The sequence below is a fragment of the Piliocolobus tephrosceles genome, chromosome 5 (genome assembly GCF_002776525.5).
Source record: "Piliocolobus tephrosceles isolate RC106 chromosome 5, ASM277652v3, whole genome shotgun sequence".
NCBI lineage: Eukaryota > Metazoa > Chordata > Mammalia > Primates > Cercopithecidae > Piliocolobus > Piliocolobus tephrosceles.
In genome coordinates this window covers 147,358,042-147,384,491 of record NC_045438.1, presented here as the reverse complement: position 1 = coordinate 147,384,491, position 26,450 = coordinate 147,358,042, and the positions used below count along the sequence as shown (strand labels likewise).

At 38.0% G+C, this 26,450-nt stretch overlaps 1 protein-coding gene across 1 annotated transcript in view; it reads left to right on the top strand.

The window, feature by feature from the left end:
- The window catches only part of CDKAL1 (CDK5 regulatory subunit associated protein 1 like 1), a 725,954-nt gene that overhangs the window by 612,069 nt on the left and 87,435 nt on the right, over positions 1-26,450 (top strand). The gene's annotated exons all lie outside the window — the stretch shown is intronic.

Genomic DNA, 26,450 nt, shown 5'->3' with positions numbered 1-26,450 from the left:
AAATAAATAAATAAATAAATAAATAAATAAATAAATAAATAAATAAATGACTGTGATTCTTATAGCAAAATTATACTTTCCAGAATATCAGCTCTGCCACTAGTACTCATCACATGGTATATGTTCAATAAATAACTGGTTATTTTAATGTGAAGTTATAATTATTAGAACTTAAGTAGGGATTTTGTCTATTTTGTTCACTGTTTCCTCAACACCCAGAGCAGTTCTTGACATGTAGGAAGTGCTCTGTAAATATCTGTTGATTGGAGGAATTAATATGTTTTTTCTTCTAAAACTTCAGCAGAGTGTGTGTAGAAATCTTCATTCTTCCTAACGGTTACAGTGGCCATGGGTTTTGTTGCTTTCAGTTTCTCCTTCCGTATTTGTTGATGATTTTCTTACACCATTCTTTATACTTATATTTTCTCAGTATCCCACCTACTTTTGCATTTCCCCACATAATTTCTTAGGAGTTCTTGCTTTTTTCCCTCTGTTGTGAGCTTGGGCTCTTCAACATGGTGCATTTGGGTACTTCTTTCTCTTCTATTGGAGACAGTCATGTGAAAACTCAATACTAGGTTCAATCCTAGGTTTATCCATTCTCCCCGGTAAGAGTCTTACACTATAGAGCTGGGAAGGCCCTTAGAGCTCATGGAGTCCCACTGCCCTCCTCCATCCCGCCTCTGTTGTTCAGGGAAGAAAGGCTTTTTTTGTCCTGTTGATTTAATACTCATCCTTCAAGACCCAGTTTAATTTCACCTTCTTTGCCTCTTTTCTGATACACACAGAGGATTGCTCTCACCTCTTGCTACCACTCTGACTTGTATATACCTTTATTATTTGACTTTGTGAGCTCATAGCATTCAGTTCCATTTAACAAACATTTGAGGTTTTTCCTGGGAGGCAGGCAGAATAACTAGAGTAAGATGCTTACAATCCATTGGGGCGGGGGCCCCATCTCCCCACTGCCAGGGGAAGACCTTGAATTATGGACTGGAATTGAATGTGTTATATATATGAAGTATATTTTACTATTCTTTGAAGCTGGGTACTATAACTATACAAGGCACTTGACCGTCATCCCACAGCAAATACGGGGCTAAAATCCAGTGTTTTAATTCCCAGTTTTGTGCTCTGTCTTTGCAAAAATTAATACAGTTGGAATGTCCCAGTAGTAATAACCACAGCTGTGGGAGAATGACCTAAGTAAGTTTACTCTTGGTTTTAATTATAAATTAAGTAATACATGCTCTTAATATCCTATTCAAAGATATTCTCCCTTTGTAACCTTATCCGAGAGACCCCTGTTTTCTTCTCCAGCGGCAGCCACTGTTGCTGGTTTTGTATATATGCTTCTAGAGTTATTTTATGCATACACAAATACATACCCTCATGTAAATGTCAGTATGTGTTTTTATATAGATACATGCCTTTTAAAAATTTAAATATTAACATACTAGAAAGTCTTCTGTTTCTTTTTTCAGTTTACAGTGTATCTTGGAGATAATTTCAAACAGTACATAAAGAGCTGCTTCATTCTTTGTTTAAAAAAAGCTGTATATATTATATACCAGTTATTCACCATATTTATTTAACTAGACTCTTACTGGTAGATCTTTGAGTGGCATCTGATGTTTTTGATCTTACACACAGTGCTGTGCAGTGTATAATCTCACAAACATGTCATCTCATCCATATATAACCGTTACCTGTAGGATAAATTCCTAGAAGTGAATATCTAGATATTAGGTGTGTACATATTAAATCATGATAGATATTGGCCGAGACCGAATCAGCAAGATGTTCTGGTGTACTCGCCCATCAACAAGGTAATAGAGCGCTTGTTTCCCCACACCTCCACTATACACCATGTCAACTAACTTTTAAAATCTTTCCCTATTAGGGAAACAAAGATAACTTCTTGTTATCTTTAATTTATATTTCTCTTATGAATGGTGTCACTCAGTTATTAGAATTAGCCACAAAAACAGAGTGATTTGGTCTTTGATTTTAAACTTTTAAAATCCACATTTCAAAATTTCTGACTCTTCCACGTGCGAGCTAGATGATGTTGGCAAGATACTTAAGTTCTCTTTGCCTTGGTTTTCTCCTCTGTAAAATGAGAATACTTCATTCCATAGACTCTAAGCCATTATTAAGTCTTACTAATTGTAAGACTCGCCATTAATTTTACATAACACTAAGAAAAAAATGCCCATTACAACAGTGTCTTAAAGTGAGAAATGCTAAAATATAAAATAATATGCATCTTAGAATCAATGAAATTTGCTAATACTTGCCTTAGAAGGTCATCATAGGGATTAAATGGAAAGCACACACAGTAAGTACTCAATAAATGACTATTCTTGCAGTAAAGTTATAGTTTCTAGAATGTCAGCTCTACCACTAGTACTCACCACATGGTATATGTTCAATAAAGAACTGATTATTTTAATGTGAAATTATTAGAATGTAAGTAGGAATTTTGTCTATTTTGTTCAATGTTGTTTTTTTCCCCAACGCCAAAGCAGTTCTTGACATGTAGGAGGTGCTCTGTAAATATCTGTTGATTGAAGGAATTAATATGTTTCCTCTTCTAAAACTTCAGCAGAGTGTGTGTAGAGATCTTAATTCTTCCTAACAGCTGCAGTGGTCGTGGGTTTTGGGGTTATGTGGTCTTTACCTCTGCCACCCTGTCCCCCATACACATCAAAACCTCTAGACCTTATCACAAACCACATGATTTCATTTTAAAAATAACTAAGCCTTGTGGAGCTCAGTGTAAACATTTAAAAACCTTTATTAATAAAACCAAAAACTTTGAATTGAAAGAGTTCTTCAGAATATTGTTGATATTTTATCCAAACAAGAGTCAAAGTGTTTTTACATAATCTGTACAGGATCCTAATAAGAATTTGGCAAGATTTGTGGAAGTCCTGCATTTTAGAATTTGCATTTTTAAAATATATTGCACTGTCTGTACAAATCATGTGGTCTTGGACTATTGTTATTCAGTATATATTTCCACTACAGAAAGTATAAAGAAATAAAGCCTTCTTTTTGAAGTACCACATTTTATTTTGTTTTTTAATGGAATATGAGCTCATAGGAGTTTTTCCCTTTATCTCAGCTATAAGAGTATGGGCTTTAAGAAAGTCTTTATTACTTCATAGAGTCTATATCCTTTTTCTTTTCTCTTTGAATTTCAGACTTTTCTCACATTAGACTACTTGGTTTTATAGACTTTGCTTTGGTTAGTTTGGTCGTAGATAGCTGAATATTTCCATATTGCGTAAGTCTCTCTGTTTTCAACCTTTGAGAATGTAGGATGTAATACTGATTTGTTTCCGTATTTTATTTATTTATTCATTTAGAGACAAGATCATACACTGTTGTCCAGGCCTAGAGTACAGTGCCACAATGATATAGCTCACTGCAGCCTTGAACTCCTGGGTTTAAGCAGTCCCCCCACATCAGCCTTCCTAGTAGCTGGGATACAGGCACACACTACCATCCCCAGTTAGGTTTTTTTTGTTTTTTGTTTTTTTTGGTAGGAGGAGGGTCTTAGTATGTTGCCGAGGCTGGTCTCAAACTACTGGCCTTGAGTGATCCTCCCACCTTGACCCTTCAAAATTAAAAGGATTACAGGCATGAGCCACCTCTCCCAGCTGTATTTAGTTGCTTTAGAAAGAGAAGATAGGAAATACATTATGTGTTTTTATGAATATTTGTATGTGTATATATATGTGTGTGTGTATAGATAGATGTGCATGCAGTGTAAAATATGAACTCTGGCTGATTTCAAGACTAGCTGGGATGACTTAATTCTCCACAGATAGCCCAGGTTTTCTGGCTAATATTATTTTCCCCACCTTATAAATGTCTTTAAAACTCTGAACGGTGGCTGGGCACAGCATTGGGATACCTGTAATCCCAGCACTTTGAGAGGCTGAGGCAGGTGGATCACTTGAGGCCAGGAGTTGGAGACCAGCTTGGCCAACATGGTAAAACCCCATCTCTACAAAAAATACAAAAATTAGCCAGGTGTGGTGGTGCATGCCTATAGACCCAGCTACTCAGGAGGCTAATGTAGAAGGATCACTTGAGCCTGGGAGGCGGGGTTTACAGTGAGCCAAGAATGCAACACTGCACTTCAGCCTGGGCAACAGAGCGAAACTCCATCCCAAAACAATAACAACAACAACAACAACAAAAAAAAAAAAAAAAACAGGAAAACTCTGAAGGGCTTTGAGTGTACTCCAAATTAAGTGTGGATATTGGTACCTCAAGTTTAGCTGATAGGGCTTGAGTCAGAGTCTTGTTAAAAACTCAGCCTGTCTTTTACAGTACAACCTGGTCCTGCTCCGAGGCCCTGTGTCCAGGAACTGAGCCTGTTCTTGCATGAGCATCTCCACGTGGGTGAAGTTCACTCCCACATGTTATATAACAAGTCCACTTTTATCACAGACCTGTTCTTGATGCGTTTATATGATTTTACAGTCACTAACCTTTCACTTACTTGAAAATGATAAGGTCTAAACCTGAAAGTTTGCTCTCAAAATTTGAGGCAAACCTATTATCTCCTGAAATACTATCACAGTCTGCACTAGGGCTTAGAACAACAGATTTAAATTGCTATCCAGCTATCACTAAATTAGTGCCCCGAAGGTCAGTAGCTACGAACACTTCCCACACTTCCATATACCTTTCTAGGACTGATTAGTGATTCAGCTTTCTCTTTTTGTACTTGGTAGCTTTAAACATTCACTAGTTCTCACTTCAGTTGTAACATGCACATGTTCTCATTTTAAACAAAGCCAAATGGGTTTTAAATCCATAATCATTTTCAAATCGAGTATTCATGATAAATTTTGAATATGTAATAGATATGTACTTAAAACTTCACTCAAGAATTGCAAAATACTTATCTAAACATAGGTGTGTGCATGTGTTTTGTAATTTTCAGGGAATAGATTGATAATGGAATAGTGCTTGTTAGCATATGTCTCTATCAGGGTTTCTTCTGGCCTCTCTGGCTTCCTCCTTCACATTTATTTTCATTTGTGTCTCTCTGATGTTGCTGCTGCCCATTCACAATAGTGGTCTGTTCCTTGGTAGGCCATGGCTGCTCAGATGCATCCCAGACATACATGCAACAGACTCGGGGCATTTCCTTTTGAATGGTACCCCAGCCCCACTATATCCGGGACTGAATTCATCACTGTATTTATTACCTTGATGAGTATTACATCTCTCCAGCTACTGAGCCAAAACCAGAATGTCATCCTAGACTCCTCCCACTCCCTTTACCCACTACTTTTGATTGCACTCATTTTCCCAGATCTACACCTGTAATTTATCTAGATTTGACCTCTTTCTCTTTGTGGCAATGGCAATGGCCACAAAGAGAATGAGGTCAAATCTAGATAAATTATAGGTTCACTTGGTGGCAGTTTTCTCCTGAATTTCCTCATCTCTCCCAAACTGATTTTCCTATTTCTATTCTCACTGACTTCTCCCAAAACCCAATCCATTCTCTCACTGCTTTGATGGGGATACTTATAAAATGCCATCCAGACTGTTGATCCCCTGTGTAAAATTCTTTTGTAGCCCTCAGTCAGTTGCAGGATACAGCCCCAGCATGATCCATAAGGCCCTTCCTGGCTAGTAGCTCCTTACCTTTTAGCTCATTTTCCATGCTTTCCCCAGTACGCTACACTCTCTCTGGTTTCAGTATCTATGCATAAGTTGTTTTCTGTTTCTAGAAGCCACCGTTACTTCATTCATCTGTTTCATCTTTCCCAATATGATATAGTTTGGCTGTGTCCCCATCCAGAATCCCATCTTGAATTGTAATCCAATAATCCCCACATGTCAAGGGAGAAGCCAGGTGGAGGTGATTGAATCATGGAGGCAATTTCCCCCATCCTGTTCTCATGATAGTGAGTGAGTTCTCATGAGATCTGATGGTTTTATAAGTAGTAGTTCCTCCTGCATTCATTCTCCTTCCTAGTGGCATGTGAAGGAGGTGCCTTCCTTCTTCTTGCTTCTTCCCCTTTGTCTTCTGCCATGATTGTAAGTTCCCTGAGACCTCCCCAGCCATGAGGAACTGTGAGTTAATTAAACTTCTTTCCTTGGCCAGGCGCAGTGGCTCACGCCTGTAATCCCAGCACTTTGGGAGGTTGAGGTGGGTGGATCCCCTGAGGTCGGGAGTTCAAGACCAGCCTGACCAACATGGAGAAACCCTGTCTCTACTAATAATACAAAATTATCCAGGCATGGTGGTGCTTGCCTGTAATCCCAGCTACTTGGGAGGCTGAGGCAGGAGAATCACTTGAACCTGGGGGGCAGAGGTTGCGGTGAGCCAAAGTTGCACCATTGTGCTCCAGGCTGGGCAACAAGAGCGAAACTCCATCTCAAAAAAAACACAAAAAACAAACAAAAAAACCCTCTTTCCTGTATAAATTACCCAGCCTCGGGCAGTTCTTTATTGCAGTGTAAGAATAGGCTAATACACCATTAGAAATCAGAGCTGGTGCTTCCTTCTAGGAGCTCTCCTGTCTTCCTCTACTCTCAGCTCCTTTGGGGAGTTAGGTGTCCCTTTCATGTGCTGCCACAATCTCTGTGCTTCCCCGACCTCATTGTGTGTCTCCCCTAGATAACTGAAGGTTTTGAGGGCAGGGCTTGTGTTAACTAAAGTCTATATGCAGCTCTGGAGGACTAGTACAGTGGCTGACACATAACAGATGTTCAATAAAAGTTCATTTAGAGAAGGAGCATGATGTTTTCCAAGGTCAGGGTTTCTCATACACAGGTGCTCTAGTATATGTTTCTTTCACACATCTTTTGTATTCCATGCATACACAGGAAATTAAAAAGCATGTGTGGACAGCAGTGTTTCCACAGTATTTCCGTATTTCATATTTAAAATCAATCTTTCTATTCTCAATTATGTTACATTTAAGTGACATTAAGGGGAATGATGTACTAGCAGTCTGTTCTTTCCTCTGTAGTTACATAAAGAGAGTAAAGCTCCTTATAATGGAGCGATTCCCCCTCCATTCCAGAGATTCTCAAACTCGATGGCACATTAGAATCAGCAGGGGTGCTTTAAGATATACTGTGCTTGGGTCCTACACATATACACAATGTGTGTGTTGTGTTGCTTCCAAATGTTCTAGAGAATAAGTTATGCTCATTGGCTTTGTTATCATTACCCATTCCCTTCTCAGCTGAGCACTCAACCTTGCTCCTTTTATGCATCTGCAGTCAGCTCATTTTCCCGCTTCTGGCTCTTCTGTAAACTTCACCACTTGCCCAAGTCCTCTTCCCTTTCCTTGGCTTGTACTGTAGCTCCTGCCCCTCATGAATCAGTTTATATTTGTATTGCTCAAATTGCAGACATGAGCTTGCCATTTTGAATTTCTAGTTTTACCTATATTTTGCTTAATCTGATAACCTGACACTTCCCTAAGGATATTAAGTAGCTTATTAGATATTTTATTTAGGACTATGTTATGAAGAACCCAACTCATGTTGGTTTCAACAAAGAGATCATTTATATTTATAATTTATTGGCTTCCTTAATTGAACTGTCAAGGTAGTTTTTGCATTAAGCAAGGCTTGATTCAGGACTCAAATAGTATCACCAGCTGCCGTTTCTTGGCAGTCTTTGATATATTGACTATTTTCAGGCTAACCTCCTTAGAGGTAGCAAAGTGGCTACCCCAGCTCCACACCACACTCTTCATACTTTCAAATACGAAGAAGGGAGATGGCATCTTTCCTGGAATAGCCAACCAAAGTTTCATCAAACCTGGTCGATTTGGATTATGTACATTTCTCAGAATTGGGCCAGCATGTTAATGTGTTGATTGACTTAAGCCAATCAAGATTTTTACCCCAGGAGCTAAGGGTGCAACTAACCCAAGCATTGACTGAGATGTGAAGGATGAAGCAGTGGCAAATTCCCCTAGGAGTAAAGAATGAATATAGGAAGGGGAAATAGCAAATATTCACTGTATTTTATCTGTCAAAAATATTATCTGTCAAAAAGTGTTCCATCAGCATTCGAGTAGTACATATTTAATTCAAAATGTCATACATGTCGATATAGAAGAATTGTTTGAACCATGTTGGACCGTGTTGAATTTCTAGTTAAGTGAATGCCAGAAAGAGGTATAATATGTTTTATTTTTATAAACAATGTAAGAAGGCCAGGCACAGTGGCTCACGCCTGTAATCCCAAATTGGAAGGCCGAGGTCAGCAGATCATTTGAGGTCAGGAGTTCAAGACCAGCCCACCAACGTGTTGAAACCCTGTCTCTACTAAAAATACAAAAATTAGCTGGGTTTGGTGGTGGGTGCCTGTAATCTCAGCTACTTGGGAGGCTGAGACAGGAGAATCACTTGAACCCGGAAGGTAGAGGTTGCAGTGAGCCTAGATTGCACCACTGTACTCCAGCCTGGGCGATAGAGTAAGATTCCATCTCAGGAAAAAAAGGAAGGGAGGGAGGGAGGGAGGAAAGAACTTGTGTCATTGAATTTATGAATTTAAGCTTTTTTGCAAATATTAAAACTTACTTTACTAAACATTAGAATGGTACGGTAGAGTCTGAAGACTGACTTCAAATTGATGCTTTGCCATTTAACTACCCGGATGACCCCGAATAAGTTATTTGTTTTCTTTGATCACTGGTTTTGTTTTCTGCTAGATGCAGATGTAACTAATACATCTCAAAGTTTGTGAGTATCAAATGAGATAATGTGTTAAAGCATAAACAGATGGTCCCTGACTTACAGTGGTCCAACTTACAAGTTTTCTTTTGACTTTACGATTGTGGGAAAGCAATACATGTTCAGTGGAAACTGTACTTGAAGTATTAATACGACCATTCTGTTTTTACCTTCAGTACACAATTCAATAAATTACATGAGATATTTAACACTTTACTATAGTATAGGCTTTGTGTTAGATGGTTTTGCCCAACTGGGCTAACAAAAGTGTTCTGAGCATGTTTAAGGTAGGCTAGGCTAGGCTACAGTGTTTAGTAGGTTAGGTATATTAAAGGTATTTTCAACTTAAAATATTTTCAGCTTACGAATGGGTTTGTCAGGATGTAACCACATCATAAGTTGAGAAGCATCTGTAGTGAACAGTCAGAGTTAATTGTTATATTCAATTTTACTACCTCATTGGATTGACTTTACCTGGCCAAAGAAAATATCATCGTAATTAAAATGTAATTCTGTTTTACTAGCACACTGCCTTTGTTACTTAAAACCTCTTTTGTTTTCATGTTTTATTTTGGCTAAAGAAGCCTCAGAGTGGCCTATGTTAGAAATATATAACAAGATATTTTAGGATAAAATAAGAAGAGGTGTGCTGTTCACTCACAAAATATGAGTCACTGCCACAATTAAGAATAAAAGCTTGGGCTTCTGGGAAGCAAAGGGAAAAAGACAAACACAGCTAAATGCACAGCTCTCATTTTGTAATAGCAGAAAGTATATCATTCAAGAAGAATGACAACTTTGCTTAGGGCAAATCTCTAAATAGAATATATTCCATCAATCTTTCTGTTAAGGGGTGTTGAACAGCATAATGGACCATTGTACCATAAAACTTAAAGGACCCAATAAGATTTGAAACTATTTTGGACAGTTTTCAATGGAGGTGCAGTCTATCCTGGGTTTGAATATGCCATTCATTCACTGTACAACACTGGTAATTTATTTAGCTTCTCTGAGGCTCAGATTTTTTGTCTCTAAAATGGGAATAAAAAAATAGTACCTCCCCAATGGGGTTATTATAAGGATTAAACAAGAGAATGTAGTTGAAGAGATTGGAATAGTGCTCTGAATGTACTAAGTACTTAATAAATGTTGGTTGTTAAATAAGAATTATAAATTCTATCCATAAATATTTATTACTGAGTATCTGAAAAAAAATATTAGCAGTGAGATAATTTTATTGTGATTAAAGAAAGCGTGTGATTGAATACTGAAAAATATGGTCCTTCAACTAGATAAAAGAGAAACCTAACCAGCTGGAAATCTAAAGGGGAAAAATGAAAATATTGTTCTGATTCTCTCTATGAGCCAATTAAAATTTTCTGTTATTTTTTAAAACAAGTCCATTTTGGACTAGAACTGAAAGTCTCCAACCTACTGTGAGTAGAAAAAGAGCCTATGGTAAGAAGGCTCAAAAAGCTAACTGACATGTGTGAATCCAGGATAGACCTCATAATTTACAATTTCCCAATAGTTCCTGCACCTTAGAATTCTGCTTCGATGTGTGTAGACTCAGTAACATGTTGTAGGCAAGTTGATGTGTTCCAGCCATCCACTTATATAAACACTCTTGTCTTATAGGAGACTATACGTTCTGACTCCAGTTTACCAAAAAAAAAAGGAAAGAAAGAAAAAAACGAGTAATTGTACTAACTCTAGATATAATGCAAAATAAGAATACCTAGAGTATTTCACATACTAATACATTGATGGTAGATAGCTTTTTAAGTTTGTCCGTTTGTCCCTTAAATAATCCAAGTAACAGAGTATTTGGAATTACTAAATGTTAGCACTGAAAGGAGTCAGGAATCTGTAAGGGTCAGCTTAAGACAGTCCCCCCCCCCTTTTTTTTTTTTTATTTTCTTCTTAATTTAGGTATGGAAACGAAGGCCCACATGCAATTGGCTAGTTAATAATAAAATGAAACCTTGAAATTATATTTGCTGACTCCTAGTCTGATACGTCTTTCACCTCACCACAGGGTGTTTGTTTTTGTTGTTGTTCGTTTTGGGTTTTTTTTTTTTTTTTTGTCATTATTTGTTTTTGTTTCTAGCTATTGTTGACTTTTAATATTTGCATTTCATAGGACAAGAACACCCTTTTTTTCCAAGTATTCTGTGATTCAGAACTCTAGTACACTCTATCTTTTAGCAAATTGGAGCTAACTTTTTTTTTTTTTTTGAGATGTAGTTTCGCTCGTGTTGCCCGGGCTGGAATGCAATGGCACGATCTCAGTTCACTGCAACCTCTGCCTCCTGGGTTGAAGCGATTCTCCTGCTTCTGCCTCCTGGGTTCGAGCGATTCTCCTGCTTCAGCCTCCCTAGTAGCTGGGATAATAGGCACCTGCCACCTCACCCAGCTAATTTTTGTATTTGTAGTAGGGACGGGGTTTCACCATGTTGGCCAGGCTGGTCTCGAACTCCTGACCTCAGGTGATCCACTTGCCTTGGCCTCCCAAAGTGCTAGGATAACAGGCTTGAGCCACCGAGCCTGGTCTGGACCTAACATTTTTATAAACCCCTGATTTGCTCAACGAAATGTGAATTTCCAGGTTAGTTGGCTTAGATTGGAGACCCCCATACAGATGGAGACCCCCATACAGGGGAAGTTATAGTAGTACAGTATCACACAACTACTCACCTGGAGTTCTGTAGACCTACTTGAGTTTGTATAAAAGACAGCTTCTTTGGCTTGATCTTTTTACTTGTCTACTGGTGGAAAGCCACAGTAGACAAGGTCTCAAAGAACTGCCACCACCCTGGTCCCAAGGCCGACCTCTCCACAGCCATCGCCCAAAGCGTACAGTGGCTAGGGTTGGGGCAGCAAGGTGGTGAGAAGAGGGTATGGCAGAAATTACCAATGCCAGGACTAAAAGGACCTGCCAGCTAGTGGTGAATTTGGATTTCCTCTTTCGTCAGCAATACTGTAAGTCCTCTTATCCCCCAGTTTTCCTTCTGCACCAGCTCCCAGGATGGAATTAAAAGGAAAGTGTTCCCAAAAGCTGCTTCCAGGGCAGGGCTTATGATATACCAAAGTTCAAAAAATAATTACAAAACAGTAGATTCAGTATAAATGGCAATATTGTGTATATATCTGTGCTTCTGAATTGTCTACCTTTTATATAGTATGATTTGCATAATAAGGCATAAAAGGAGTAAGTGCTACTTTTTTTCAAAAAGGCTGTGACTGGGCCAGAGAAAATTTGGATGACTGCATTGTTCAAAATCTGGTTGGCTCTGATAGATATAGTTGTAGATATAGATATAAATATATTTTTTAACCATGTCTTCTGGTTTAAATATAAACACTGAATTTTAGAAATCCCGGTTTATGATAGGTACTGCCTTTTAGGGTGTTTGTCTCCATTACATCTAGTTCTAAAAAGATGCTTAGTTCTGTATCAGTTTAATTTCAGTTTTCTTGTTAGGCCGTTTTGGCGATCATCCCCTACATAGTGTGATGACAACTACTTTTATATCGTGTGTCTTCATTACTTTGGTGTGGTCTGTATAGTTATGTATATAACAGAAAAGTCACCATAAACAAGTTAAAAGCAATTTGATGCAAACTACCCATTATCCAAGTTTTGCTAGCAGTGAAACAGAGATACATTTCATGAGAGAGGATTACTGAGAAGACAGCTGTCATTTAACATTCCTAACACTGGAGAGAACCATAAAGCTAGATGGCTACTCTAAAATGTTATTGATCAGTTCAGAGTGTTCAGTTAATTATGTTAAGTTTTCATTGATTTGAAGTAGTTTCAGGGGAGACCTCTGCATTAGTGAAATGTTTCTATTTAAAAAATATTTTTAAAGGAATATAGTTTATTTCTTTCAAGTAATCACACAAATTTAGTATTCCAAAGAAACTACTTTGTGATTATTTAAATGAATAGATAAGAAATATTTTCTAAGGCATCAATAAGACTTTAAAATGAAAACATCATCGTTTAACCATAGAAAAAAATTGTAACCTATCTGGTAATTAAAGCAATACAAATTAAATTTCAATAAAGTGTTATTTTCACCTATAAATTGACTAAAATGTTTGAATTGAGAATACTGAGAGCTGGATAAGCATATGAATTTTAGAAAGAGGCTAACAGTTCATATCATTTAGCTCAGCAAATCAGCTTCTGGAAATCTGTTTTGAGGAAATAATCTCAAAGACAGAAAGATCTCTTGGCACAAAAATGTTCACTGCATTATTATCAATAATAGAAGAAAAAACTTAAATATCCATCATTAAGGAAATTAATTATGTAAGTAAATCACAGTATACATGTGAGTAGATTAATACCCAGCTGATAAATGTGATTTACGCAGAATTTATAACAGTGTGGAAAACACTCCTTATTAGGAGGAAAAAAATAGTAACAATTTTGTATAAGTTAGGAAGTCAGCCCTATTTTGGAACTACATATTAATGAAGATAGAAGGAGATGCTGAAATTTTAAAAATCTCTTAAGCTCAGCCATTTTACTTAAGGTCTTATTTATGCTAATATGTAGTCATTCCTTTTTTTCATTATTGCTTATACAAAAGTAAAAGTAAGCTGTACTCTTTCCAGATTATCTCACATGCCAAGTTATGAGGGTCATAATAACATTTTTATCTTAAAGCAGAAATATCTTTAGATAACACATTTAAGTTTTCCAAGTAATTTCACTTCATTATCCTTTTTTATTTGTGTTTTTCCATGTATTATTTATGTATCTCATGATTTTGCCGCATTACTTTTCTGGAAGAAATTGTATTTCCTGGTAATTTCTCCTTGCTTGCACATCTGTCTACCCCCCGCAAAACTCCACAAAACTGGAATTCTGAGATAGTATTTAGTAGCTGTTAGGAAGTCGAACCTATATATTTGTTTTAATTTTGTTTTTCAGAGGTTCTACAGAGCATGGGGATTATTTAACATTTTTTAAGCACACATGATCCATTTACAAAGACAAAGCACCTTGTGTTTCTGTAGTTATTTTTATGTAAAGCTATTAAAGGAACAGGAAACATCTTTCGGCAGCCTTTCTCCCTACAACTGCCCCCAAAAATAGTCATTAGTATTAAACATAACAGAGACTAAAATTGTTTTCCATAGATCCTTGGAGAAAGGCTGCAAAGTAACACTAAAGCATTTGGGATTATTTATAATAAAGCCTGTGCAAAAGAAACAAGATGCCAATTCACGTGTCAGGCAGACAGTGGCAGCTGCTTTGTTACTATGTGGCACTGTCCCATCCTAAATCAAATGGGAAATGGGTACTGTTTGACAGATACTGTCATCAGTACAAACATTATTAAAATAATTAAAAAGCTTCTTCTTTTTTTTAATCTTAGGGACAGGCTGTTGGTTTGTTCGGGCTTTCCCAGCCCTGGTGCTCAGGACTCCATGCATATTCCTACACCAGATTTTTGATCTAGCCAAGCCTGAGCTACGATTTTTTTATCCCAGTGGGACAGTGTAGCTATGTTCTTGGCGTTTTCTGCCTATTACCAGTTAGGGTCTGTGAACAGAATCTCCATTTGTGAGAACCTCATTGTGGATAGCACGCAGTGGTCTTTTCATTTTGATTGATGGTTCTGGTTCTGCACCATCTGGCTTCTGATAGGCTGCATTAATCATATCCTGAACTAAGAAAGTATAGACATGTCTGCTTAATATGTACCCATACATAATGTAGCATTAGTTATTCATTCAGCTTGCAAAACAGTCATAATGTATGCAAGGTCTTTATATAGTAAAACATAAATATTAATATGCGACCCATTAATGCTGTTTTTACTTGTACTAACCTCCCACTAGTACATTTGTTTATGAAGATTGAATAATTAAGAGAAAGAAGGCCATGTGCACATTTACATGAACACATATAGTTTTGCTGATGTCTCCTATAAATTTAGAGTGATATATGTCTGAAATACTTATTTGCTCATATTTACTTTATATATATATATATCTTTAATTGCCTCTTGAAATACAGGTTAAGTGCAAGCTGCAATACAGATTAATTTTTTCTCATGTGAACTGCTTGCATCAAATGTAGGTCATCCATTTGCCAGGGTCGTGGGGCGTATGTGGCCGTGCTCTTTTGTGCTGCCTCTGGCTGGGCCCACTCTGTCCCCTGCTGTGTGATAATGTCAAGAAAAAAAGAAGGGCCAGCAGAGGCCAGAGAGGAGGAATTCAGAAGTCAAAGAAAGTTTGCTCCAGATTTAGGACTATCATACTTATCAGTAGCTCAAATTCAGTTTTAGAAATTTGCTAGGACCTTTTCCATTTAAGAGAGATTTAGTGTGCATTAATCATAATCCTTTCAGTATCTAGAGAAGGGAAGGGAAGGGGATTTAAATTCTCCTGGGAAGTTACCTTGTACAAAATTGCTAGAGCATATTTCTTGAGATAGCAAATTAAAACCATAACTTCATAAAACACATTTTATGTTTTATTAATTATGTTTTGTCATAACAACACTGTATTCCTTGTGGTTACATCTTCTTGTATGTGCCCCAAATTCAAAGCATGTGTTTTAATGAATGATACTATTGCAGAATAAGTGAAGATTAATGCTTGCCTGCTGCAGAATACAAAACACAATCCATGCTGTAACAGTAATCAATCATCGAATAATGCATGGGAAACAAGGCAAATAATCATAGTTTTTGTTGAGAAATAAGTAAACTACAGCTTCTGCTTAAAAGGTAATTGCAGTGAGGTTTAGTCACATAAGCTCTATGAGCAATACCAACAGAAATTGTATAAAATGTAATGCAGGGATCCAAACTGACATCTTAAGAGTTTCAGATATTAAGATAACACCATGTAGAAAGCTGGAAAAAAATAATTTCAGAAGTAAAATTAGTACTTCAGTGTCCAGCTCCCTTCTCTTATTTTAAAACTATTTTTAACTGTTTTTTCCAATAGTTTAGATCCTGTTACTGCTTAATTTCTTCTCTTAAGTGCTTTTTAAAAATATGCCCACCCCTAAGAACACTGCATTGACAAACCAAACTAGAGAGTAGGAAATGTTATATATAAATAGTCTATGACCATGAGCTACTGATGTAGTTCTAGGAATTTGCGACGAGTGCTAATTTTGCTCGGAGAAGGCAGAATTTGTGTCTTGACTTTGCCTCCAAACTAACTGAATGATCTTAAAAACAGGTTTATACTGATTGGCCTATTTCCAGATTAACCCTCATTTTAAGATATAATAGCTGAGTGAGCTTTTTGTCTTAAAAAAAAAAAATGTTTAATAACCTCAAGCCTGGTTTCTTATCTTGAAATTGAAGATCATCCCTGCCCTTAGTTTTAGTTGTTTGTGAGGGCCACATGAGATAATACATGTGTTATAAACTTTCAAGTACTATAAAAATATATGTACTGTCATTTTTATTGATTAAACTTTCCTGGGTTTCATCTGCTGCATTCATGAGAGTATGCACGATGATACATTCTCCTCCTATGTCACAGTAAATTTTAAGAACCAATAAAATGATGAATACATGTGTTTCCTGGTGCCTGAATTTCTCTTCTGTAAGTTCCCTCTAGAGTTTACAGGAGAGGTTAAAAACTGCTTTTCCCCTGTAAGGGACCATATGCTAGTTCACTACATAATTACAACATAATTTAATTTTCTTCTTCCAGCAACGTAGAAACTATTGAACTGTGCTTCTTTAAAATTAAGGGCTTTCATCCGGAAGCTGGGACAGGACTGAAAGGGAAGGTATTTTAAACCAAACCATTTCATTCGCTCAGGAAGGTAGTGCCAGAAAGACAGCTTTCAAGAGGCCAGCGCTCCGCTCCTCCATTGGAGAACAGGTGCCGTCCAGGAGCGGGGCATGAACAGATGGATAAGTTAGAGAACCTGACAGCTTTCCTCTCCCTCCACGAGTCGTCAGTAGACTTTGATTCGATATGTAATAAACTCCCAGAATGCCAAATAAACCTCTTACAAGTATATAAATACCAAAACACAAGTGATTTTCTTATTTGTAACATTTTAATGAATCTTAATGTTTTTGCATTATCATGAATATATCAGTGTTTACATTGGTATTGCCTCTTCTTCATATTACCAGCTTGTCCGAAGGACAACCAGATGTATGTATAGTTCTCCAACTCAGGGAAATCACTATAGGCCGTGTTTTCTGTTTGCTTAGACTTTAAGTGAAGTTAGGTGTCCTCTGTATGCTTGTACCTAGTGTCATAGCACAGGATTTATATGCATGTAAACAATGTGTTTGTAATAGGACTCAATAGTCTTTATATATAGTTTTTTAAAACTCACATTCATTTATTGTCACTATGTACAAGACATTGAAAATACAAACAGTAAGATTCTGTGTGGTCCCATGTGTTGACACACTCTCAGGCTGTTGGGGAGGATGGAGATGAACAGCTCATTTTAATTCTAAGATTCATATGTAATGCCATTACTACCACTATTAGTAATTACTGTATTATTAGTAGTAGTGTTAACAGCAAAGCATAAATGTGTTTTAAAGGAACCTTGTAATAGAAGTTTAACTGAAGGTCATTCGAAACTTTGAAAGCACAAATTATTCACTGCTAGATTCATGTCTGAAAGTGGTTGTGGGGACCATGACTCATTAATTATTTAATTCAAATAAATCTATTGCTCTTTCCCCTAAGAACTAAAAATGTGTACTTTTTTTTTTCTAAGATCAATATTTAGGAGTTTCTCTAAACTGTTGTGGTTCTTGCGTCAACTTCCCAAGAACACGATGGTCCCAAGGTAACTTTTTGAGTTTCATATTTGCCTTAAATTGTAACCAAGAAAACCAAGTGGATACCCATCCAAATAACTGTCCAGTGCTTTTCATAGCACTGAACTCTTATGTGTCATTTCTTTGGACGCCTTCTCAAATCATAAAGGTAACACGGAGGAATTACTTCCTAGCTGTCTCTCCTATACTGCAATAATTATTGCCCTCTGCTCTTCCCAAAGGCCTCCAAGGTTACTGACAGCCCTGACCAATGTCTACCATTGCCATCCCCTCGCCCCCACCCCTTACTAAAGTGTCCCACCCCATACCCTTGAATACAGATTAGAATCAAAGCAGTAACTATTGGGAGGAGAAGGGGGTTGGGATGGTCATGCATTATGCAGAGTTTGTCAGCATTAATGTGAACAAAAGGTCACCAAGACTCATCAGATTCACAATGGAGAAAGAACATCGTTCTCTGCTTTTAGAAATTCCTTATGTTATAGTTTACCTAGTATGCTGCAATTATTTAATTTCGAGTTAAAGATACTGTTGTTGGTGAAAAACCTATTTATTTTTAATCATAGTTGATTAACCTGTATATTCCTAGTTGTGAGTTATTTCAGTTATTTACAGTTTGTACTTGACCATCACCGCCAAATGCAGATTTGTCATATAAAGGAAGGAACTATTCTCCTTAATTTGTTTTCTTTTTCACAGCCTGTTATGGTTTTTAAAAGGAGTTAAGGCATGAAAAAGCCCTGAAACAATGGGCTAAAGTCATCCTCTGAATACGTGAGATATTTTATCATTTCAGAGAATCTTTATAATTTAGGGATGTTTTAAGAAATAAAACACATATAGAATGGGAATTTTTTTCTTTTTTAAAACAATCATTTCATTAGGTTTCTTTATTAAAGAGCCTATTCACAGGGTAAAATGACAGCATGATAGCTGTTTAAGCTCATTGTTTTCAGATGGCAGAAACACAGACTAATAAAAGGAAAAGCCTCTAATATAGTTAATATAACCAAATGTTAGAGGAGGTAGGAAGATACTTGTCAGAATCAAATAACTTATAAGCCACGGTGTCCATATTTTTCCCAGGAGTGGAAAGCCTTAATATCACAGCTATTCAATTTTCCATTCCACAAACATCCATTGTTTATAAACATTTCTAAAACAACTCTCTGTGTAGCATACACATATGCCTTGTGCTCAAAGACAGTTTCCCCTTGTTCCTTTTAGTCTCTTTTCAGCTGTATTCTTGCTGTTTTATTCATCTTCCCCCTTTTCCCTTTCACATTAACAAAGTAATTCATTTTCATATGTGTTCCTAGAGTTGTATTTTTGTTTCAAATGATGATTGCATCCCTCAACCCCAAAATGTCTGGGTAAATAGTTTATGGCCATCTGTATTCTGTCATGCAAAAGAAGATGGTTCTTCCAAATAAATTCAGTGACTCAGCCATAATCACCAACGTGTGTGTGTGTGTGTGTGTGTGTGTGTGTGCGCGCGTGCTGGGGGGATCTATCATTTTATAATTTCAACTTCAGACAACCACAACCCAGAGCTTTTTAAATGCCCACCCTTTCACAAACATAATTTTATTTCTAACATTTTTGTAATCCAAATGTGCTAAAACATCTAGGCAGTATGCTGTATATCAGAAAGAGTGAGTGCTTTGCAGCCAAGTGAACCTGGCTTGGAAAAATGCTTTCTCTCACTGACTAGCTGTGAAACTTTGGGCACATTTCCTAATCTATCTGACCCTCACATTTGTCATCTGTGAAACAGGGAAAATAGTATCTACTCTGTGAGAAATAAAACTCTGAAAACAACTGATTTATAGTCAGTACTCATCAAATCTCTCGCCTATTTCCTTTCCCTTTCTTCTAAATAATTTCTTGGATAATATGTTCAGTAGTCTAGACACTTGGAAATGCTGAATTATTAAATATTTTCATGTTTTGTTTCTCACATCTTTCAATGGCAACTGAAAAAAAAAAAAATACCATAAGACACAAGCACCTGGACACTTATAAGCATGGATTAACTCAGTCAAGCCCATTTGTATACATGGGGTCAAAGTCAGGTCCCACCCCGGAGAACACTGTGAAGTCAAGTTTGCCTCCTCCGGCAGTGAGCTTCTCCTTTCCCCCTCTGTGTGCCCTTCTTGCTGCTTATGGACTCGGCGACCTCGCACTGTCTCCAGTCATCCAGTCAAGCCTGCTTTCAAGAGAGAATGTGAGAAGCACGTCCATTATGAGATATACATTATTGAAAAGGGTCAATAGGAGAATCTCCCTGGCTATTTTCATTTTAACAGAAGAGATGGGATTTAAGCCAAAGTATTAGCTACTAATTGTTGATTCTCATGTGTTAGTGAACCTTTCTATTTTCCAACAGACTTTCTGGAACATGTCAATTATGGTGTCCCTGAAAATTGCTTTTAATTGGCTCTTTTGCCTTAAGTGGCTACTTTTGATGACTTCTGACCCACCAAAGAGATCCACAAATCACTGGAAACTGTTCCCTTCTGGCAGAGGCCCATTTCACTTGTGACCAAGTCATCCAGTAAAATGCACAATGTCATCAAGGAAGGGAATTGGGAACAGAACAGAGGATGTTACTTACGGCAGAACTACTAGCTACGGTTATTCCTGGTCATCAACATGTCCCAAGAAAGACTTAAAGAACAAGAAAAGGTGGAGAAAAATAACTTCTACCTTTAGTGCAAAATCAGTTTTACTGTGCCTTTCCTTTCCTTTTTTTTTCCTTGAAACAGGGTCTCGCTCTCTCACTCAGGCTAGAGTGCAGTAGTGTGAACATGGCTCGGTGCAGCCTCAACCTCCCAGGTTCAAACAATCCTCCTACCTCAGCCTCTCGAGTAGCTAGGACTACAGACACGCACCACCATGTAACTAATTTTTAATTTTTTGTAGAGATAGGGTCTCACTGTGTTGCCCAGGCTTGTCTCAAACTCCTGGGCTCAAGTGATCCTCCTACCTCAGTCCCCCAAAGTGCTGGGATTACAAATGTAAACCACTGCTCCCACCCTGCTGTGCCTTTCTTTAAAGTCTTTACTTTTAGAAAATATCTGAAAGCAAATGAAAATCTTGTTAATAATGAAGACAATGTATTACAAGCAAACATATCTTTTTTTCCCCTCAGGTAAATTACAAGGGTATTTTCTTCACAATCCCTAATAAGGGAAAGACTGCAAAAACGCACAGATAATTGTTGATAATCTCAGCTTTCTGCTGACTTTTTGCTTCTTTCTTTGTTGTACTGTTCTGATAGAGGATTTGGGTAGATATGGAAGATCAAGGAGAAGGAATATAGAGGAATTCACTTAACTGCTAAATGCTCCCATGAAACATATGAATGATACACTGTCCAACACTGGATTATATACTGCCTTGTGTGCTCACTTAATTATATCTTGGCAACTAGACTGTACATTTCTCAGGGGAAAGGACGATGTCTTATGTCTTTGAACACCCTTAAAGGAACCTAGGCTAGTAGCTGACATTGAATAGTTTCTAAGTAAATTCTTGCCAACTGGAATTGTATTTATGGCAAAGCTACTTGCAAATTACTTGCATTGAGACCAAATGCAAACACTAGAGGAGCCAGACATGGTTTTCTCTGGACACACCTTGGGTGTGGCTGATGTCCTCCCCACCTGCCTTGGGCATACCTTTATGATAAAACTTTAATTCAGTCAAACTGGTATCACTGCACGTTTTTAAGAGACTTGTCCACTTTCTGACCAAATTATCTATCTGCCCTAGGTTCTCAGTCAGGGTTGGTGTCACTCTATCAAGGGGGTATATGGAAATAGGGAGTGGTTGGTTGTTGCTAGTGGTACTACTGGCATTACGCTCCTAGGGGCCGGAGATGCTAAACATCCTAAATGCTGCACAGCACAGTCTGTCACAGCAAAGCATTGTTGTGCTCACAGTATCACTAGCACTCAGCATTAAAATACACTGGATTCCTTAAAAACTTGTCCTGCTTATGAAATGTATTAGTCTGTTTTCATGCTGCTGATAAAGACATACCTGAGACTGGGAAGAAAAAGAGGTTTAATTGGACTTACAGTTCCACATGGCTGGGGAGGCCTCCGAATCATGGTGGGAGGCAAAAGGCACTTCTTACATGGCGGCACCAGGAGAAAATGAGGAGAGAAGCAAAAGCGGAAACCCCTGATAAACCCATCAGATCTCATGAGACTTATTCACTATCTCAAGAATAGCATAGGAAAGACCAGCACGGGACCCATTACCTCCCCCTGGGTCCCTCCCACAACACATGGGAATTCTGGGAGTTACAGTTCAAGTTGAGATTTGAATGGGGACACAGCCAAACCATATCACTACACAAGCCTTATATTTCACCACTCCCCCCTTGCACGCTATATTTAATCCTTACTGAGCTACTTCGTTCTGGATCATGCCAAGCTCTGTCTACTTCTACATCTTTGCAGATTTTATTTCTTAGGCTCCTGACCTACTTTCTCTTCTAGCAAATGATTTTTCATCCTTCAGGACTCAGCCCAGGCACCTCCACGAAACCTTTGCTTCTCACAAACCCAGCCTGGAATATGTGGTGTCTTTACATGCCTTCAAAGCACTCTGTGCTTCCCTCTGCCATGACATTTGTCCCAGTGAATTGTGGTTATTTACTTTCATGTCCTCCCACTAGACCAAAAGCCACTTAAGAATAAGGTGTAGGTCCTAGCAATTCACTCAATGCCTGACACATAGTGGGTACTTAATAATTTTTGAATGGATGACTCAATCAGTGACATTGTCAGACAGGAATCAGTTCATTTGACAGATATTCACTGTATATTCCTCATAACTTTATGCCAAGGAAGAGTCTTGGCATGAAGCAACACTAACATTATGGATGGAGAAGAAACCTTAGGAGTCAGGTAGGAAGAAGGGGTAGAGAAATTATCCACATAAGCGGGTTAGCTCAGGCTTTATTTGCTCAGTAGCCCTTAAGACTGTGAGTGGAATATGGTAGTAGCAGGGACCCAGCCAACACTGTTCAAAGTTTGGAGCTTGGACCCAGCCAGTCCACAAACATATTGACCCAAAATGAGGTAACTATAGAAGTTGGAGTAAGCATTTAGAAATTTGACAGAATAATTTTGTGTCTCTTAAATCTTATACTGAAAACTTTGGTGCTTGTCTTTAATGCCATTTTTTCTAGTCATTAATCTTTATCATATTTTATAAATCAGTTGGTTCCTGGTGGATCTGAAATTTTTCTTTCCAAAAAAAAGAAGGAAGGAAAAACATTTAAATAGCTGGTCCTCAGTACTGTGCACCAGACTGGTCTAGGTGTTCCCAGCAGTGACCCTGTTTTGTACCAGATTCCAAGTTAGGTGCCAAAGAATCAGAAACTTGCTGCCAGTTTCTCCTTGCTTTTCTCCCCTCCTGGCAAGAGGATGGCTTACTTGAGATAGAGGCAAGCAGGTAGGACAGGGTCCTCTCTGAGTGACTAGCATTCTAGGTAAGGTAATAGTACTTCGCCAGAGCTGCCATATGAAAAAAAAAAAAATCTGCTTATCTGGATCAAGCCAGTCTGGCAGGAGACTGGGACACCATAGAATCTGGGGTGCGCAGGTTTTACCCAAACAGCAGAATTTATGGTAGCATAACTAAGTCTAGCGCCTGCCTCCTGGTGGACTGGTGACCGCCAGTGTACCCTCCATTCTGATGATGATGAGCTCAAGAACTAAATGAGACTGGCTGGATTCATAGGCTAAGGACCCTCATTGGCAGCAACTCAGCAGGTTGTGGGAGGCAGTGGCCGACGTGCCTAGAATAAGAGGAGCACAGTGCCAGGTATTATGAAGATTCAGACATGAGCAGTATTGTTGACAATTTGAACCAAAAACGTGGACCACAGTACAAACAGAATGCTTTAGGAGAAAAAGAGAAGTACAAGATGTAATACTGCAACCTTAAAGAGTAAATATGAACTAGTTTGTGTGCAAATTCAAGCAAGGCAACATTACTTTTACAATTATTGGAAGAATTTGAAGATGGTAATGGTAGTGGTACATTTATTGACTGTTAAGTAAGAAACAGTATGACCCTCATAAAGATTGTTTATGTGTAGCAGGGTTGAAGTGCCATGTGATAAAACTCGTAAGCTTTACTTACAAGAGTTCTAACTAGTGTAGAAAAAAATCCTGCCAGACAGCCTGTCTGCTTTGTTTGGAATAGAAGCATAAATATCTAATTTGCCTTGTTACAGAGAAGAATGCATGATCTATGCAGCATGTAGCCAAATAATCATTCTATCAGGCTCAAAATGTAGGGAGCATAGTTAATTTGCTGCTTTGCCCTAATCCTTATTCTCAGATGGTGAAACAAAAATCTCTACGTTTGTACTTCATTTAGTCATATTTCACCATATTTCACCTCTTAGAAGCTAAAAACACAATTTTGCCAGACGATCAAAAATAAAAGCAGCCAATAGCATAAGTCAGGATACCCTAAATTAGGAAAGTTAGAAACACACACAGTAACAAATCTCTAAAAGTTTGTTTTTCTCTGAGCATTTCTCTAGTCTGTAGGGTTTTTTTTCTTTTCCATTTAAGTGTTGTGTCATGAAAGCAAGTGTGTCTGTAATGATGAACATGTCTCAGGAGTGTAGGGCAGGACCCTATAAACCTTTAATATTAGCATTTCATCACACAAGTTCCTTTGTTAATTTTTCTGTTGAAGAAAAATGGGGGTGACTAGCAGCCTTAGACAAAAGCTTAGTTTTTGTTTTCAAGCAAAATTGACTTGATGTGATTTAGGTTAGAAACTGATATTTTATTTTTTTAATTTGTCAGGCTTTTATTTTTTAGGTGGTGCCTTGCCCGTATTAGATGTTTCAGTTTCCTAGTGTATTTGTAACACCCAAACGCAAATGAATTTTTATGAAACCATAAAAATGATCAACTATACACTCTTATATAGAATGTTCATGTGCAGCATAATTGTTTAATGCTGTTTTCTTTCCACATTAAGTCAGCCTGAAAGATTATTGATTGTCGCAAACACTGTTTCTTAATGCCAGAATTCTCCAGACCTGTGTCTCAAGGGACCCTAGTCAGGAGGGCAATTGTGTATGTTGCTGCTCTCTGTTGAATGCCCGGTGACAGCCTGTCTGGATCGAATCAGGTGAATCAGGTTGTAGAATGGTGCATTTCACCATGCTGGGTAGCCAGCCATTCTGGTGTAAAGTGGGAGTAGCCCCTCATTTATAGCTAAGGGAAGAGAGAGTTGGATGGTGAAAACCAGCACAATTTTAGTAAGTATGTTATATTCAGAAAAGACTGAGATACTATTCCATGCGAAGTTTTAAATTTTGCCTTAATTTATAGATATGTGCCCAAATCATCGTGTTAGTTACTTTCATTTGTGTAGTACTTTCTACAAAGCACTTTACCTATGAAATATCTCACCACCTAGCCAAATAACTCTCAAACAAGTTATTTGACTTATTTGATCCTCAGTTTTCTGATCTGTGAAAGTGACATAAAATTACACAGCGTCCTATTAGCCAGCCTCACAGAATTGTGAAGGTCACATGCAATAGAGCTTAGACATGCAACTGTTGTTTTCCCTGCAACAGAGTAAAGTCACATAAGTGAACAACTGTTTTTAAAGCAACTATTGAATGCTAAATGCTGTGCTGTGGTCAGCGGAGTCAGTTTCATATACTGGGAATGGATTCTGGCATTCCTGTGACATTTTATACTGAATCACCTGTTTGTTCTTAAAAACTGAAGATGAGGCCAGGCATGGTGGCTCACGCATGTAATCCTAGCACTTTGGAGGCCAAAGTGGGCAGATTGCTTGAGACCAGGAGTTAGAGATCAGCCTAGGCAACATGGTGAAACCCCATCTCTACAAAAAGTACCAAAAAAAAAAAAAAAAAAATTAGCTGGGTGTAGTGGCATGTACCTATAGTCCCAGCTACCTGGGAGGCTCGGGTAGGAGGATCACCTGAGCCCAGGAAGTTGAGGCTGCAGTGAGCCATGATCATCATGCCATTGCACTCCAACCTGGGTGACACAGTGAGACTGAGCTTGTCTCCAAAAAGAAAACACAAACAAACAAACAAACAGTAAAAACAAAAACGAAAAAGATGAGACCAGGCAAATTGAGTGTGGGGTGAGGAGGGAGATAAGAGATGTGCCCTAGCTTTACATCTTTTCTAAGATTTTCTGTTTGAAGTATTCTTATTTGCTTTAAATCTGAGATTTACACAAAGTGATTTCAACCTCATGACGTGTCCAAAATAAGTCCTCCCTTGCTAGGCTTGAGCCCTAGGTGATCATGTCCCCTTAGGCTGCCTAGAGCCTTCAGGATTATAATGTCTTACACACGTTTCTAGGAGTGCTACAGAGCTGGGTGGCATGGAGCTCATTTGCATGCACTTGATTCACAGCCTCTATTTCCAGGCAGTCACATTTTCCTTCGCAGAACAATGTCCTAACTGTTGGAAGTGTGCAAATTTTCATGTTTGTTCTCAATGGTGAAGAGCAGAAAGTCTATAAAAATGTTAAATTATGATAATAAAGTAAATGTCTTCATTTACTGAACTGATCTTTCCACATTTAGAATAAATATCTCCTTTGTAGTAACTGCTTAGAAAAATTCCAAAAGCTTTGTGATATTGTTATGAGAGAAGATTTTTTCCCCTCCTCTTGTGAAACTGGTTAGCAACATCTCAGAAAACTAGAATTCTCTAGTAACCCCTAGGTCAAGTGCCCGTCTTCACACACATCTCTTTTATTCCACCTCACTTATGAAGGAGCAGCTTATTCTTAATTCCTGTCTGCTTTTAAGGGACCAAGTTAATCTCAACAAAGAATAGTAAATCAGATTTGCACTCTGTGATGTTAGGGA